Source organism: Trachemys scripta, chromosome 2 (genome assembly GCF_013100865.1).
Source record: "Trachemys scripta elegans isolate TJP31775 chromosome 2, CAS_Tse_1.0, whole genome shotgun sequence".
NCBI classification, from domain to species: domain Eukaryota; kingdom Metazoa; phylum Chordata; order Testudines; family Emydidae; genus Trachemys; species Trachemys scripta.
In genome coordinates this window covers 177,553,114-177,569,933 of record NC_048299.1, presented here as the reverse complement: position 1 = coordinate 177,569,933, position 16,820 = coordinate 177,553,114, and the positions used below count along the sequence as shown (strand labels likewise).

General features: G+C 45.2%; 1 protein-coding gene across 2 annotated transcripts in view; it reads right to left on the bottom strand.

Annotated features, from left to right (window-relative positions):
• CDKAL1 (CDK5 regulatory subunit associated protein 1 like 1) overlaps positions 1-11,152 on the bottom strand; it is a 759,057-nt gene extending 747,905 nt beyond the window's left edge. Inside the window, exons 1-2 of one of the 2 annotated variants that reach the window (XM_034762410.1) lie at positions 11,002-11,152; positions 4,427-4,469 (exon numbers count right to left, since the gene is read on the bottom strand). The gene's annotated coding sequence lies outside the window, so the exon portion shown is untranslated. The remainder of the gene's footprint in view (positions 1-4,426; positions 4,470-11,001) is intronic. The other variant, XM_034762409.1, reaches the window with a different exon arrangement.
• Positions 11,153-16,820: the final 5,668 nt, after the last annotated feature.

The window sequence follows — 16,820 nt, the reverse complement described above, 5'->3', positions numbered from 1 at the left end:
TTTGGAAAAATGGGAGCGTACTGTACTTCATATCAGAGTACATTACAGGTGAATCCTTACTACTGGAAGTGAGTTAGGGAGTGTGTCTAATTTGTTATATCAAGGAATTGTGAACCAATGTTTTTAGTACTACTCCTGCTTCTGCTTTTAACTCACTCTGATTTTGAGCAAGTCAGTATGGTTATGATCAAGGAAGAGACTGAGTAAAAACAATGCTGTGTTTCTTGACATCTGTTTCCCTGTATAGGTATTCAGTCATAAAAAAAAAAGTTATGACAAACATGTTTTGTATCCTGGCTAGACTGGTAGAGCAAACATTGCTATGGGACAGGAAGCTGGATTCTATATCATTTTGTATACATCAGCAGCACTACAACTGAATCTTTTATTTCTAGTGATGATGCTCAAGACTAAGTACCAGGCTCTAAGATTCCAGGTTGAGTTTTCAGTGTTGTCAAAAAAAACCTTCTTTTTACTTTTAGACTGAGCAAATCTGATGTAGAATCATTAGGATGCAATAAATATGGAACCTCACAATGCCATTTTTCAGAGGCTAACTCTGCCCTCAACATCTTCATTTTAGAGGAGAAAATACTAATATCTGTGTGGAATTATGGAGTTTAATGTTTATAAAATGCTTTGATATTCTTTGAAAGACATTTTAGAAGTGCAAAGCAGCACTCTGCATTAAAGAAATAGGGAGACTAAAAAAATATTCAAACTGAATTTTTTTTTTTTTTAAGTTGATATTTTTACATTTTCTTGTCTAGATGAGGATTTTGGTTGTGCAGGGCTAATACAGTAAGGCTGTGTCTACACTACAGCCTATGTCGGCACCCCCCCAAACAACATAAGTTAAATTGACATGAGCGTTTGTGTGCACAGCACTGTCAGCAGGAGAGCTTCTGCTGCAACATAGCTTATGATGCTCATGGAAGTTTTTTTTTTTTTTTTTTTTAAAAACGTCGACGGGCGAGCTCTCTTCCATCAGCGTAGAGCTCTTTACCAGATGCACTACAGTGGCACAGCTGTATTGGCACAGGTGCACTGCTACAGCGCTGTATGTACAGACATGCTAAGGGGATTTTGGTGTTTTAGAATGTATGCTAGCCGGTCATCTGCTACTGGTGTGCAACATTATAGGCACTAGAATGTTTGATCCTGGAAAATGTTGTTGCTGAAACAGATGCTGAGTGTCACAGGATAAATATAGGGTGACCAGATGTCCTGTTTTTAAGCCCTCCTACAAGTGTCCCAACTTTTTCTTAAAAACAGGCAAACTGTCCCGGATTTTGTCTCCCCCGCCCATCAGTACTGATGGGTCCACTCCTGCTGCTGGCCGGACCCCTGCTCGCCAGCCGCTCGTCCACTAGCGGTGAGTTGGAGGGTCCAGTGGCCAACGATGGGGAAGGGTGTGCAAGGCTGGTGGCAGGGTGAAGATGCAGCTGGCAGGGCATCCCGCTCCCCTGCTGGTCTGTCAGCGCAGCCCCTGCTGTGTGCCAGCTCTCGGCCAGCAGAGCTGGCAGTGTCCCCTTTCCAGCTGGCACTGGCTGCGCACTGCAAGCTGCAGTGGCTGGTGAGTGTGGGCAGGCGCCAGACGGTGGCCGGTTACGTGTCATCTTGGCTGCCCACCCATCGGCCCTTTAAGTGCTCCCCCTCTCGCTGTCCTTTCCTTTTTGCCCTTTCATGCCACCCCCCCACCCCCAACCCTACTGCTTCTCCATATCCCCCCCAGCAGGGCACATCCCACTCCCGGTACAGTAACTCCTCACTTAACATCATCCTCGTTAATGTTGTTTTGTTGCTGATCAATTAGAGAACATGCTTGTTTAAAGTTGGGCAATGCTCCCTTATAAGGTTGTTTGGCAGCCGCCTGCTTTGTCCACTGCTCGCAGAAAGAGCAGCCCGTTGCAGCTAGCTGGTGGGGGCTTGGAACCAGGGTGGACTGGCAGCAACCCCATCAGCTCCCCCAAGTTCCCTGTGTGGCAGCCACCCAGCAGGCTATCAATTGCCAGCAGTTCAGCTGTCTCTCCCCGCCCCCGCCATGTACTGCTCCTGCCCTCTGCCTTGGAGCTGCACCCAGGAGCCTCCTGCTAGCTTTGCGGGGGGCGGGGGGGGCGAGATGGGGAAGGAGGAGAAGAGGAACACTAATATCAGGGTGTTCCCCTCTCCCCCTTGCTCCTTTACCCCAATGTCCACAGAGCAGGGGGGAAGACACAAGAGGGCTCAGAACAGAGGGAGCTTGCTGGCAGCAGCTGCTGTCTCAACTTGCTGACCTACTTCAAAAGGCAATGTACTTAGAGTGGGGTCAGCGTACTTAAAGGGGCAATGTACGTCTTTCTCTCTCTCACACACACACACACACAGGGTGTGTGTCTGTCTCTCTCTCTCCCCCCCGCCACCTCTCACACACACACACACCTTTGCAATGCTGTCTCCCCTCCCTCCATTTGTGCTGCCTTGTAGAGTGTGAGGCTACATTAACAACGTGTTAACCCAGGGGTTTTCAAATTGGGGGTCAGGACCCCTCAGGGGTTGCGAGGTTATTACATGGGAGGTCGCGAGCTGTCAGCCTCCGCCCCAAACCCCACTTTGCCCCCAGCATTTATAATGGTGTTAAATATATATAAACATGTTTTTAATTTGGGGGGGGGGGTCGCACTCAGAGGCTTGCTATGTGAAAGCGGTCACCAGTACAAAATGAGACCCACTGTGTTAACCCTTGAGGGCTCAGCCAAGTGCTAGTTCATCATTTAGCAGTAAGGCATTCCCTGGGAAATATCCCACCCTCTGACTTCACCACCTCAACCAAGTTTCACAATCATCATTGCTGTGTCCAGTATTACATTGTTTGTTTAAAACTTATACTGTGTGTGTGTAAGTAAATAAATATTATAGTATTTTGTCTGGTAAAAAAAAAATTTCCCTGGAACCTAACCCCCACTACTGACATTAATTCTTATGGGGAAACTGGATTCACTTAACATCGTTTCACTTGAAGTCGCATTTTTCAGGAACATAACTACAACGTTAAGCGAGGAGTTACTGTACTGTGCAGAGAACCAGCCCCTAGTCAGAGCACTCAGCTCACGAACAGCCTGGCCAGCAGGCTCCTTCCTTCCCTCACTGCCTCTGACTGGGCTGGCATCCGAGGAAAACCCAAGACCCTCCGGCCCAGAGCACTGGCCAGGAGGAGCCAAGCCCTGCCTGTGCCAAAGCCCCCTCACTCAAGGGAGAGGCTTAATCACCACCTTAACTGACGTAAATTATGCTGATATAGGCTGTCGTGTAGACATAGCCTCAGATGCTGAGCTTTCCATCTATCCTGATGCCAGTTTCACTAGGTTTCCAAATTACCAGTGGTAGATAAGGCCTGAATTTCTCAGGTACAAAATCAAATAGAAAAAATACTAACAAAAACCTTTCAGATATACTGTATGCATATGCATTAAATTACAAAGAAGCTAAAATGGGGCCAAAATCTTTTTTTCCTTTGCAAGTCACCTTTAAGTTTTTGTCTCAGAAATCTTATTTATTTTTAACAAGCAGCCCAGTATTCTACTATGCACTCTCCGTGGTTCCACACAGTAGACAAAACATTTTGTAACTCAAGTTCAGTTTCAAGTTTGAGACCTTCCAGCGGCAAGTTTCATCAACGATATCTCAGTCCTTTTAAAACCTAAATTACACTCGCGCACATGTATATGAATATTTCGAGCTGGCAAGCCAATAAATTGATAAAAAAGCAAGGTGGAAAAGAATGTCAGTCGACTTATACTGCTAACCTAAGAACATAATCAACCATGAATGAAACACAGCAGAAGTAAGTTATAAAAGGTAATCAATTAAATTTATATTATTCATTTTCCCCCAGTCTGAAGTTTCTTCCTCTAGCATGCAATGGAACACCACACAGGCCCAATATACACACCATATTGCAATGGTTTAACTAAATGTGTGATTTAAAAATCAAACAGGTGCAAAACCCTCTGTGAACATGTATAACTCAATTTAAGCCTTTATTACATTGACTTAGTTAAATCAGTTCCTTGCCATCTTAAGCTAAATCAGTATAAGCCGGGGTTAAACTGATTTAAGTGTCTATGTAGGAGTCTGCACCAATTTAACTAAATTTAAAAACAAATGTTTAAATTGATTTAGTTAAACCAGTCCACCTTGTATGAATAGAAAACCAAAAATCTATCCTAAAAGAGGGGTAAATAGACCCTTGGAAAAAAAATAATTGCTCCAAGACACTACTGTTCTTTTCTTAAGTAAGGTCTAGGTGAAGCGTGAGACAAGCTATGAAACAAAGCATTTTAAAATTAGACAAAAACTATTTTTCAGGTCCATTAAAATGAAAAAAATTAATTAGATGGTTCTAAAGCAATATACTAAAACACCATGACCAGACTAAACAACATACCTTGATTTATGCAATTTGTCTTAAGTTCTCTTGAATAAAGTATCTGAAAAGTAGAAAAAACTATTAGAGACAAGATTCACCTAAACATATTCACAACTCTGACATAGCTAGAATATCAGTTATTGAACTTGATTTATGTGTTCTTAAATACGTAACTTAGTAACCACTTCAATTTTGGTGGGGTTCGTGAACTCTGCATTGGACACCTGAGGAGCATGTTTACAGACTCCCGCAGTAAGGCAACTATTCCAGATAGGGATAAATATTCAGAGTAAAAAGAGAAGTCTAAGATGGCAGAAGTGTGTTGATAAAAGTTTGTAAAAGTTTTGTTTACTAATGAGTTTGCATAATATGAGCTACAAATTTACTCTGGAGTGCGTTATTTTCTTTAAGAGAGTGGAGTGTTTCGGAAAGGTACTAATCTGAGAGCTCTGTCAATGGAAGATCCTGATTTATCCACCAGAATACAGTACAGGCAGTAATAATGCAAGTTCCTGAACATTGCCCTACCAATGAATATATATTTTAAAAGGAAAGATTAGACAAATCTTTGCATTAAAAAGATTCTGGTTTGAATGCATCATGGTGGACTGAACTAACAGATCTTTTCATCTTTCATAACACTGAAACACCATGAGAGGAGACCACCAGATGCTGAGCTTTAGCCAACATATTTTTAGAACATGGGTCCAGCAGTGTGGCCTAATGGCTAGGACAGACAGACAGACTCAGGAGTCTTGGGTTTATTCCCAGTGGCCTCTGGCCTACTGGGTGACCAGGCAAGTAATTTCACCTCTGTGCTTCAAGATATGCCACACTGCAGTGATTTCCCTACACTCCCCGAATTTCCCCAACACCTCCCCCCCTCCGCCCCCAGTTTTGTGAACTAGTTACATGCCAAACCTGGTGGCTGAACTTTGTGACTTTGTCCTCACCCACAACTATTTAACATTTGGGGACAATATATACCTTCAAGTCAGCGGCACTGCTATGGGTACCCGCATGGCCCCATAGTATGCCAACATTTTTATGGCTGACTTAGAACAACGCTTCCTTAGCTCTCGTCCCCTAATGCCCCTACTCTACATTGATGACATCTTCATCATCTGGACCCATGGAAAAGAAGCCCTTGAGGAATTCCACCATGATTTCAACAATTTCCATCCCACCATCAACCTCAACCTAGACCAATCCACACAAGCGGTCCATTTCCTTGACACTACTGTGCTAATAAGCGATGGTCACATAACCACCACCCTATACCGGAAACCTACTGACCGCTATACTTACCTACATGCCTCCAGCTTCCATCCAGAACACACCACACGATCCATTGTCTACAGCCAAGCTGTAAGATACAACCGCATTTGCTCCAATCCCTCAGACTGAGACAAACACCTAAAAGATCTCTATCAAGCATTCTTAAAACTGCTGAAGTGAAAAAACAGATTGACAGAGCCAGAAGAGTACCCAGAAGTCACCTACTACAAAACAGGCCCAACACAGAAAATAACAGAACACCACTAGCCATTACCTTCAGCCCCTAACTAAAATCTCTCCAGCGCATCAAAGATCTACAACCTATCCTGAAAGATGATCCCTCATTTTCACAGATCTTGAGAGACAGACCTGTTCTCGCTTACAGACAGCCCCCGCAACCTGAAGCAAATACTCACAAGCAACCACACATCACAGAACAAAAACACTAACCCAGGAACCTATCCTTGCAACAAAGCCCGATGCCAACTCTGTCCACATATCTATTCAAGTGACACCATCATAGGACCTAATCACATCAGCCACGCCATCAGGCGCTCGTTCACCTGCACATCTACCAAGGTCATATAGGCCATCATGTGCCAGCAATGCCCCTCTGCCATGTACTTTGGCCAAACTGGACAGTCTCTATGCAAAAGAATAAATGGACACAATTCAGACATCAAGAATTATAACATTCAAAAACCAGTAGGAGAACACTTCAACCTCTCTGGTCACTCAGTAACAGATTTAAAGGTGGCAATTTTGCAACAGAAAAGCTTCCAAAACAGACTCCAACAAGAAACTGCTGAACTTGAATTAATATGCAAACTAGATACAATCAATTTAGGCTTAAATAGAGACTGGGAATGGCTAAGTCATTACACACATTGAATCTATTTCCCCATGTTAAGCATACATAACACCTTCTTGTCGAAGTGTCTTAAATGGGTCATCTTGATTATCACTCAAAAGTTTTTTTTTCCTCCTGCTGACAATAGCGCATCTTAATTAATTAGCCTCTTAGAGTTGGTTGGGCAACTCCCACCTTTTCATGTTCTCTGTATGTATATATCTCTCCCCACTATATGTTCCATTCTATGCATCGGATTAAGTGGGCTGTAGCCCACGAAAGCTTATGCTCAAATAAATTTGTTAGTCTCTAAGGTGTCAGAAGTACTCCTGTTCTTTTTGCGGATACAGATTAACACCACTGCGACTCTGAAACATGCCAATTTAGTGACTGTTTGGAAATCTGAATTGAAATTGAAACATTATGCTTTAAAGTATGTATTATACAGTGTATGATAAAATACATGTATCTGAAAAAGTATAATAGATTTCAAAAGTATGAACATAGACTAGCTTCCTTATACAGTTGTTTTTGATGACAATGTCAGTGCATTCATTTCGGTGATGTTGGCCAACCTAATAATTTCAAATGATGATTTGTAAGCGAAGTCTAAATGAGCTCTCCCTGACAGCTAGTGATGAGCTGGGGATGGAGCAAAAGGCTTCAGGACCAGATTGTATTTACATTCACACCTGACAGATTTTGGTTGGGGTTGGGTTACAAAGCACTTGAATGTGAGGGGGGAGGAGGGGGAATGAAATGTTGTTGTTCTTATTGTATGAGTCAAGGGCAGTAGAACTGTACTTAGCCTGTGCTGATTGAGGGCATCAAGAGAGAGGGTGGGGACCTGTCCCTCTCCACTGTTTAAAAACAGAGCTGATTAGGCTCCATAGATAGTCTTTTGTTCTGTTAAGTGACCACTGCAGCTGAAATCACTGATAATCAGGTCTAAGTGCTTAGTCCTGCTGTGGGGACAGTGTTCCTGTGGGTAGAGTGTTTTTGTGCAAGAGACAGCCCAGACTGCACTAGCAGCGAGGTTCCCCCAAGAGACCAACTCACAGAGGTCACAGTAGCAGGTGGCAGCAGAAGGTGACTGCGCAGAGCCATTGGCAACAGAGTGGTGGAATGAACGGTGGCACAACGAACAGCTGTGGACTGAGTGAACAGTGAGCAGCTGGAGGAACAAGCAAGGTGCCTTCTTGCCCCCCGCCTCCACCTGGGAGGTGTAACTCGCGTGAAAGCACCTCTGAACTCTGAGTCTCCACTGACCAAGGACAACACCAGTGAGTGGGGTGCGGTGAAGGGAAAAGTGAGGGGCACGTTGAATAAACATTTGTTTGTTGGACTATATTTTAGTGACTTTGCTCCAGAATGCTAGATTTGTTACTGGGAATGGAAACTTATATAAATATGTTTCCTAGTAGGCCAAGATTTTTAAAATGCATTATTTGCCAAGGTTGTTATCTCAGATCTTTGCTATCTTGAGAGGTCATTATGTTGGGGAGCTTCTGTACTAAACATTTTTTATTTTTATAATTAATTTTTACATAAGAATGGTCATACTGGGTCAGACCAATGGTCCATATAGCCCAGTAACCCATCTTCTGACAATGGTCAAGGCCAGGTGCTTCAGAGGGAATGGACAGAACAGGGAATCATCAAATGATCCATCCCATGTTGCCCATTCCCAGCTTCTGGCAAACAGGCTAGGGCAGGGGTCGGCAACCTTTCAGAAGCGGTGTGCCGAGTCTTCATTTATTCACTCTAATTTAAGGTTTTGCATGCCGGTAATATATTTCAATGTTTTTTAGAAGGTCTCTCTCTATAAGTCTATACATTATATAACTAAAAAGGTTTTGTATTGTAAAATAAACAAGGTTTTCAAAATGTTTAAGAAGCTTCATTTAAAATGAAATTAAAATGTTGATCTTACGCCCACTCAGCTCGCTGCTGGTCTGGGGTTCTGTTCACCTAGGCCGACAGCGGGCTGAGCGAGGCCTGCGGCCAGGACCCCGGCTGGCAAGGGTCCGGCAGCCAGAACCCCAGACCAGCAGCGGGCTGTGTGGGGCCGGCGGCCAGGACCCCAGACCGGCAGTGGACTGAGCGGCTCAACTCACTGCCGCTCAGGGGTTCCATCCGCCGGCTCCTGCCAGCCGGGATCCTGTCTGCCGGATCCACTCAGCCCGCTGCCAGTCTGGGGTCCCGGCCCTCCCCACATACAGCGGGTACCTACCTTCTCCCTGGTTCTGGCCATTCTCTTCCTCTCTCTGCACGGCGCGGGAGGGGCTGGCAGCTTGCTGAACTCCGGCCCAGGAGCGCAGACCCCGTGGCTTGCCGTGCCGGGAGAATGGGGTCATTTGCCCACCCCGTGCACATGGCTATGCTTCTGCTCCCTGCCCCCGCAGGGGGAGCAGAGGGTAGAGGAGAGCGGGCCGGGCTGGGCAGGATTTTTAATGGCACGATGGAGTCCCGGCAGGCTTCCAGCGTGCCATTAAAAATCGGCTCGCATGTCTTTGGCACACATGCCATAGGTTGCCGACCCCTGGGCTAGGGACACTCAGAGCATGATGTTGCATACCTCCTCATCCTGGCTAATAGCCACTGATGGACCAATTCTCCAGGAATTTATCTAGTTCCTTTTTTAATCCTGTTATAGTTTTGGTCTTCACAGCATCCCCTGGCAAAGACGTCCACGGGTTGACTTTATGTTGTGTGAAGTACTTCCTTTTGTTTTTTTTAAAACCTGCTGCCTATTAATTTCATTGGGTGACAGCTAGTTCTTGTGTTATGTGAAGGATTAAATAACATTTCCTTAGTCACTTTCTTCACACCAGTCAAGATTTTATAGACCTCTATTGTATCTCCCCTTAGTCATCTCTTTTATCTAAGCTGAAAATTCCCAGTCATTTTAATTTCTCCTCCGGTTTCATACCCCTAATCATTTTAGTTGCCCATCTCTGTACGTTTTCCATTTCTAATCTCTCTCTTTTGGGATGGGGTGACCAGATCTGCACACAGTATTCAAGGTGTACACATACCATTGTTTTTATATAGAGGCAATATGTTATTTTTTGTCTTATTATCTATCCCTTTCTTAATGATTCCCAACTTTCTGTTTGCTTTTTTGACTGCCACGGCACATGGAGTGGATGTTTTCAGAGAACTATCCACAACGACTCCAAGATCTCTTTCTTGAGTGGTAACAGCTAATTCAGACTCCTTCATTTTGTACGTATAGTTAAGATTGTTTTCCAATGTGCATTACTTTGCATTTATCAACATTGAATTTCATCTGCCATTTTGTTGCCCAGTCACCCAGTTTTGTGAGATCCTTTTGTAACTCTTCGCAGTCTGCCTGGGACTTAACTATCTTGAATAGTTTTGTGACAAATCTGCAAATTTTGCCACCTCACTGTTTATCCATTTTTCCAAGTCATTTATGAGTATGTTGAATAGTAATGGTCCAAGTGCCAACCCCTCTGGAATACCATTATTTATCTCTCTCCATTCTGAAAACTGGTAATTTATTCCTACCCTTTGTTTCCCATATTTTAACCAGTTACTGATCCATGAGAGGACTTCCCTCTTATCCCATGATGGCTTACTTTTCAAAAGTCAATTGAAATTAAATACTTTTTTTTAAATTATATTTTTTTAGAAATCTAGACCTGTTGTGTGTTTTGGTGCAATTTGCATTATCCTTATGTTAAATTTGCATTATCCTAACAAAACATTTACTTTATTCATATCTCTTTTATATATCTCATCAGCCCTGACACCCCCACTGTAAACTCGAACACCCCCCACCCCACTCCCATTTCAATTCCTGGGGAAACTACTGCCACACTGCCATCACAGAGCACGTCTGTAGCTAGCTAGCTTGGGTATACACAGCAATGAAGCCAAGACCGCAGACTGTGGAGCCTGCTGGAGATCCTGGGTGATTTCTCACACAGGTAACTCGGCGTGGAGTCCGCACGAGCCGCAGGATTGACAAGCAAAGTCCCCCTCAGTTTCCTCCATCTGTAAAATGGGGACAACGATCCCGCCCCCCCACGTGGAGAGCTGCGCACCAGCAGCGCCAGGCGGGAGCCGCCAAGGGGCTATCCAAGTCGGGGGACAGCGCACAGCCGCGCTCTCAGCGCAGGGCCCCGGGCACCGCTACCCCAGGGGCTCCGCGCAAGTCGCCCCCACCTCTTGTAAACACCCGGGGCCACCGCTCGCAGGCCGGGGAAGGGGGGGGGGAAGGCGTCACCACAAGAGGCGGGGGGTGTCACCGCCCCGCGCTGCTCGAAGGGCAGCCCGCGCCCCCCGACAGCCCCCCCGGCCACAGAAACGCGCCTGAGGGGCTGTCCTCCCGCGAGACCCGCCACGAGCCGGGCCCCGCTGCCGGGGGCTAAACGCTGAATAAACGACTCCGGCACGGGAAGGGTGGGGGAGGGTAGCAGTAACAATTACGACTTACCGCCTAACCCGCGCGCTCAGCTGGACTCCGCCATGATGCCGACCTCCGCCCCGCCCCTTCACACGTCAAAACGTCGCAGCCGCGACGGGCTCCCAGGGCGGCCAAATTAAGTCATTCCGCACCTCTGCCCTCAGCTCCACACAAACACCCCCCCCCTCACCAGAGCGAGGCTGGCCCCACCCCCAGCTCCGCAGGCGAGGGCTGGCACGCTGCGCTGAGTTTTGAGCCCTGGGCTTCTCCCGCCTCCGCTCACAGGGAGGAAGGAGGCGGGGCTGGGGCTGCCGAACGTTCCACTCGGGAGGGTGGGGCGGGGTTTGCGGGGAGATTGTTCGTTGTCCCGCGCCCCCCTAGTGGCCGCCCCGCTCCCCGACGCTGGGGCACGTGTGCCTGCGTTTGTCTGCCGCCAGGGGGCTGCAACCTGCGTGGCAGCTTCGCAGGGACTCCTGCAGCTTGGGCTTCGAGCACACCCCGGCTCCCGGCCCGGGAGGCTCCCGCTGAAAGCGCCGGACTTGGCGCCACTCACCTGTGGCTCCCTTCGGGCTGCACAGGCGCCTGGCCAGGGGCCCTGCCAAGGCTGCGTTATGAGGGGTGATAGGCCTAACAGCTCCAGCTCACATGCGACCACCAGGATAAATCTGACCAAAGTTTGCCCCAAGGCCGAGCACAAGGCTTAGGTACTACAGGTGTCCCCTGGAAGCCGTTTGGTGCAGCTGTGAATTTAGATAGTGCCATCCCTCAACGTTCAAAACTGAATGGAAAATCAGATCGCCTTAAGAATTGTAATTTGATTAAAAAGATAGATGTGGGGTTCTTTGTTTTGTAATGTCTGAGGTTTAAAGATGGAATCAGGTCCCCCCTGCAAGCTTCTCTCCACAACCCACAGAGCAAGAAAGTTACCCTTGTAAAAAAAAAAAAAAAAAAACCTGAGAGCTCACCATCTTCTACAAACATGTAATTCATGTGCTGGTGCTTTACTACAAACATAAAATAGTGCAAAAGTTAAGGTAAAATTGGAAGAGTTGGCAACCAGTTGGTGGTTGTGTAGTGTTATGAGCTGGGTGAAACTTTATGATGGGTTGAGTTAAAAACTCATTGAGACTGAGGGGTATGACTACACCCTTCAGTTAAGGTAGGTGTAAGGCTAGGTCCCCACCTAAGGCGAAAGGAGTACGTGAGTTTACCTAGGAGCTTTAGCTAAGCATTGTTTTAGGTAGGACGTGTGTGAAGGGAAGGGAGAACACCAAGGAGCAGAGTGACCCAGACAGCCTGAAGGAGAAGCTGAAAGTAGAGTGTCTGACCCTGAACGAACCTGGGGAGAGATTTCCAGGTCAGGGATGAAAAGAGTGTTGTTAGTGCTGTAAGCAAACACAAGATGATGTACATTCATTGTAAATAAATAAGATTGCATCAAATAAATGCTTGTCACCAATTCTGGAACATCTCCAGGGTCCCAAACTTTGACTAGCCGTCAGGTCAAACAGGGGCAACTGTAACGCAAGCAGCACGTTGTGGGGTGGCAGCATTCCTTCAATACCAACTCAGACCTGTACTCTTCATCTAGTCATGCTTTATTTCCCTGAATCTGTGGAGGCTGACTCTGACCTGACTCTGTTCCTGCAGGCCTCTGGCTGAGATTTTCAAAGCCACCAAGGCTCTTCTATTAAAGTTATTGGGACATGGATGATCATATGCCTTTGGAGTCATTTAAAGCCTTAGTCTATAATGTTTCACATACTCCTCAAATAGCAGTAACACCTTTTTATATACTTTTATTTCTCAACTATAGGGTTATTAGTAAAAATAACTCTTAAATCATACGTTTGGAGAGCATTGGCCAAAATTTTGAAACCTGAGTGACTAAAGTTAAGTTTGTAAATCCGTATTCAGGAACCCACAAAAGTGACCTGATTTTCAAAGATGCTGAGCACTTTATTTCAACAGTATTTGTGGGTGCTCAGCACCTTTAGCTTTATTAGCCCTGACGATAAATTTAGAAATCTAATTTAGGCACCCAGGTTTCAAAACTTGGGGCATTCAACTTAGTTTACCTTACTTAAAATCATGTTGCATTCCCTATGCTTTACATTTGACTTTGCAAAACTCATTCAATACAAAATTACACATTTAAAATTAAGCCAACTTGTACCCATTCAAACTCCCATTGATTTAAATAGCAGCAACTTTGGGATCCTAGTAGATCTGATACCAAATGGAGAGAACAACAAAACTGATATTTTTTTAACTTGCAGCAATATCTCACCTGAAAAGAGAATGATAATGTATCTGAAACATCTCAAAGTGCATATATTCACAGTTTTATTTTGGAGCAGCCTGTATCTCCTTCAGGGCATAAAAACAGCTTTTTGTAATTGCATTAAGGATGTCATGCTAATCCATTCGCAGTGTCCTTAGAATCCTTTTTTCTAGAAACAGATTTTCTCCCTATAGCAAGTAGAAAAAGTGTGTGAAAGCCATGGGTCTACTAATAGGAGCTTTTTATCTAACAGCAGATAAAGACTAACAGTCTCTGCCTCCATCTATGAATATTATTACACTTAAGCTAATTATACAACATTTTTATCTGAGGCCAGTCACAGGCAAATAGGATAGCAGTGGGAGCAAAGTAATGGAAAAATTAGAACAGGACAAAGAGAGACAAGAGTTAACAGAATACACAATAAAGTGCTGAAGCAATCTTTAAAAACGGTGTAATCTGTGTAGGCCAGGTTCCTGAAAGCTTGTATGCATCACCTGCATCATCTGGTATCAGACATTGAAATATTGCTGCTGTTGATTAAAAGATCATAAATGTTTGTGTTGAGTCTGTATGTAAAGTCTGTGGTAAACACATACAGTGTTCAGAGATCCTGCCCATGAAACACAAAGTGATGATGGTAACTCATCAGTATGTCAGCTTTAACTGCTCCCATCTCTACCTTGCAGCAGTGAGTGGTGCTAATCTCTTCTCAATCTCCCTTCCTCATAACTGATTTTGTTTAATAGACTGTAAAGCCAAAAAGGACCACTATCATCATCTAGACTGACCTCCTTCATAACACAGGCCATAGAATTTCACCCAGTGATTCTTGTAGTAAGGGAAATTATTCTTCCATACTATATGTGATCATTATCAAGCCCAATGTCTGGTGAATGAAATAGAGCATGTCTTTGAATTGTGCCTCTGCATTTGTTGAAGAGGATGACTGAAGAGGCTTGAGAACTAAGGAGGAGCAACCACTACTTGGAGAAAAGCAACAAAGGGACAAGACACTGGCCGTTGCAATAGCTTTATATCTCAAACCCTCCACTTCGCAGCTACCAAATACTTCAATACCCTCTTCAGCAAGGGACAAACAATGCAAACAAAATTATCCTCATTCTCTAAGTGTCAGGTCTGCAGAGAATGGATATTGAATGGTTTCACAAACCAGCAGCAGGATCTCTGGAGGATGTCAGCAGTCCTTCTCAGCAGCTTTTGGTACTGCCTGACCTGCCCACGTATAGACCATCAATGGAACCGGCAGCACCATTTCCTGCTCCTCCTCAGAGTAAGAATCGTTGGACTCAAAAGGTGGAAGTGTAGCCAGATGAATAGCATCCCAACAATGTTCAAGTATCCCTGTCCCTACTGGAGCTTAGAATAGAGAGTGACGTGTGGACCACATATGGAAGTCTCTCTCTATCACCACGTCTGTGAGGATCAGTGACGCTGAATCCATGTAAATTTCCAGATCCTGAAGAAGGGTGTACTGAGGTCAGGCAGGAGGAGAACTGGCTTTGGAATTGGATACATTGGTATGGATGCAGTTGTCTGGGTGTGGTGTGGAAACCACTGGTGCAAAAGGCAATCTGCTCCTACCGTCCTTATACACCTTTGCAGATGGTGTCTGAGCACTAGAAGTTCTTGGTACTGTCAGTGCTGGCCCGTGATCTCCATGAGTTCCAGATGAACCATCTCAGGGGAACGAAGTCTCACTTGATCCCAAAGGAAGGGGGAAAGCCACCCTCTTCTTAGGAGGGTCATTTTGCCCTCCTTCCTCTAAGGGTGCTTCTCCTTATCCTCATCATGCCTTTTTTCAGAGACATTCTTGGGTGTGCTGGAGAGGTCCGTTGGTACTGGCAGGACAGTGCTTGACAACTCCGGTTGATGAGGCAAGGGGTGGGAAGGTCTCAGGTCCGACCGAGACCTCATGTTGAGCTCCATCAGGTGCTTGCGAAGCCTGAAGCCCCAGAAGAGCTTGGTTTGGGGAGGAAAGGAGCAGCAGATGTCACATTTGGATGGGATGTCTGACTCCTCCGGCAGTAAAGGCAGCTCTTGTGTGGGTTGCTTACCAGGAATACTCAAGAGCAGGAGAGGCAGGCTTGAAGGCTGGTACTTTGGACATCTCTGCCCAGATCCCCGCTAATTAAACTAAGACTATATGCTAAATAACAAAACTATTAAAAATATATAAACAATATTTTTTACAGGAAAGGTGAGCTTCAGAAGCTGAAACTACAGACACAGGTGGTTCCATCTTAGACCGTGAGAGGTAGAAAAGGAACTGAAGAGGCAGTTGATCTGTGCCACCCTCAGGTCATGGCACAAGACAGCATAATGTGCAGGCATGGACCAAAGGACAATGGTATTGAAAAATGTCCAGTCCTGGGCACACAGAGCCCATGCGCACACAAAGTGAATACCCATAGGAACCAGCACTCAAAGACAACAGTTACTGGGAAGTAACCTCTCTTTCTGCTTCGAGTCATCCCTATATATTCCCTTTTGTAAGAGATTAGCCAGCAGTACAACCGCCTAGGAAGGTGGGTTAAGGAGTCCTAGGTGAACAAGGACTGCAAAATTGCCAAAACAAGCATCAGCTGCAGATAGCAGTTCAAGAGAGTATTGGAAGTGACCACAATTTCACTCTCCCAGATCAAACTTAAGTGAGGAACATTTTTTTCTATATATGTACAAATGCAGAGGTTCAAGCAACAGCTCTGCAAATTCTACAACCAAGACAGAAGGACTTCAATGGATGTTGTCTTCAAATTAGTTGTAAATGTTTTGATATATCCAGGTGACTCAACATCTGCCAAGTCTTACTAAGGGTATGAAAGATGTATAAAAGAGAGAGTTGGGGAAATACAGGTAGTTTAGAGGCCTATTTGAGATGGAAACAGAGATAACTTGAGAATGAAAATTGATATTTGAGGTACTGACTGACCCGATCAGATTTCTCATATGGACTAAAGTTTATAGGGGACTGGCCATGCAGTCTGTATCTCAGCTGTGGCTATGAGAAATGTCTTCTTCTCAGGTGTATCGTACACATGGTATAGGAATCACTCTGAGCCCAAGGTGCTTGAAAGAAATACTCTTTATTCAGTTACCAGTTCCAATTGCCTCTGCATAACTGCATATGGGCTTCTGCAGCACTGTTCCCACAGACTTCCTGTCTTTGAAGCTAAGCTACTTAAAAGGTACAGAACCCAGTACCACAGTACAGATGATATTCTGAGAATCAGCAGACCAGAGATCCTGAGAGCTTTGTGAAACAAGACTCTGACCCTAAATCAAAAGTGGTACATGCACTACAGGAAATACCCCCCGGTCAGGGAAGTGAATACATCCACCCCATGGCACTCAACACAACCATGCATACTGCTATAAAGAAATCCAGATTCCTTTGGAGCAGCCACGAAGGCAAAGCAGTTGCCTCAAGTAGCCCTAATGGTACATGCAGCAATTCTTCTAAAACCTAGAGTATTGCAAGATGAGTGAGGAGATGAGAGTAGAAGCTGAAGTTACAACCCATGCAACCTGGAAGAACTAATAG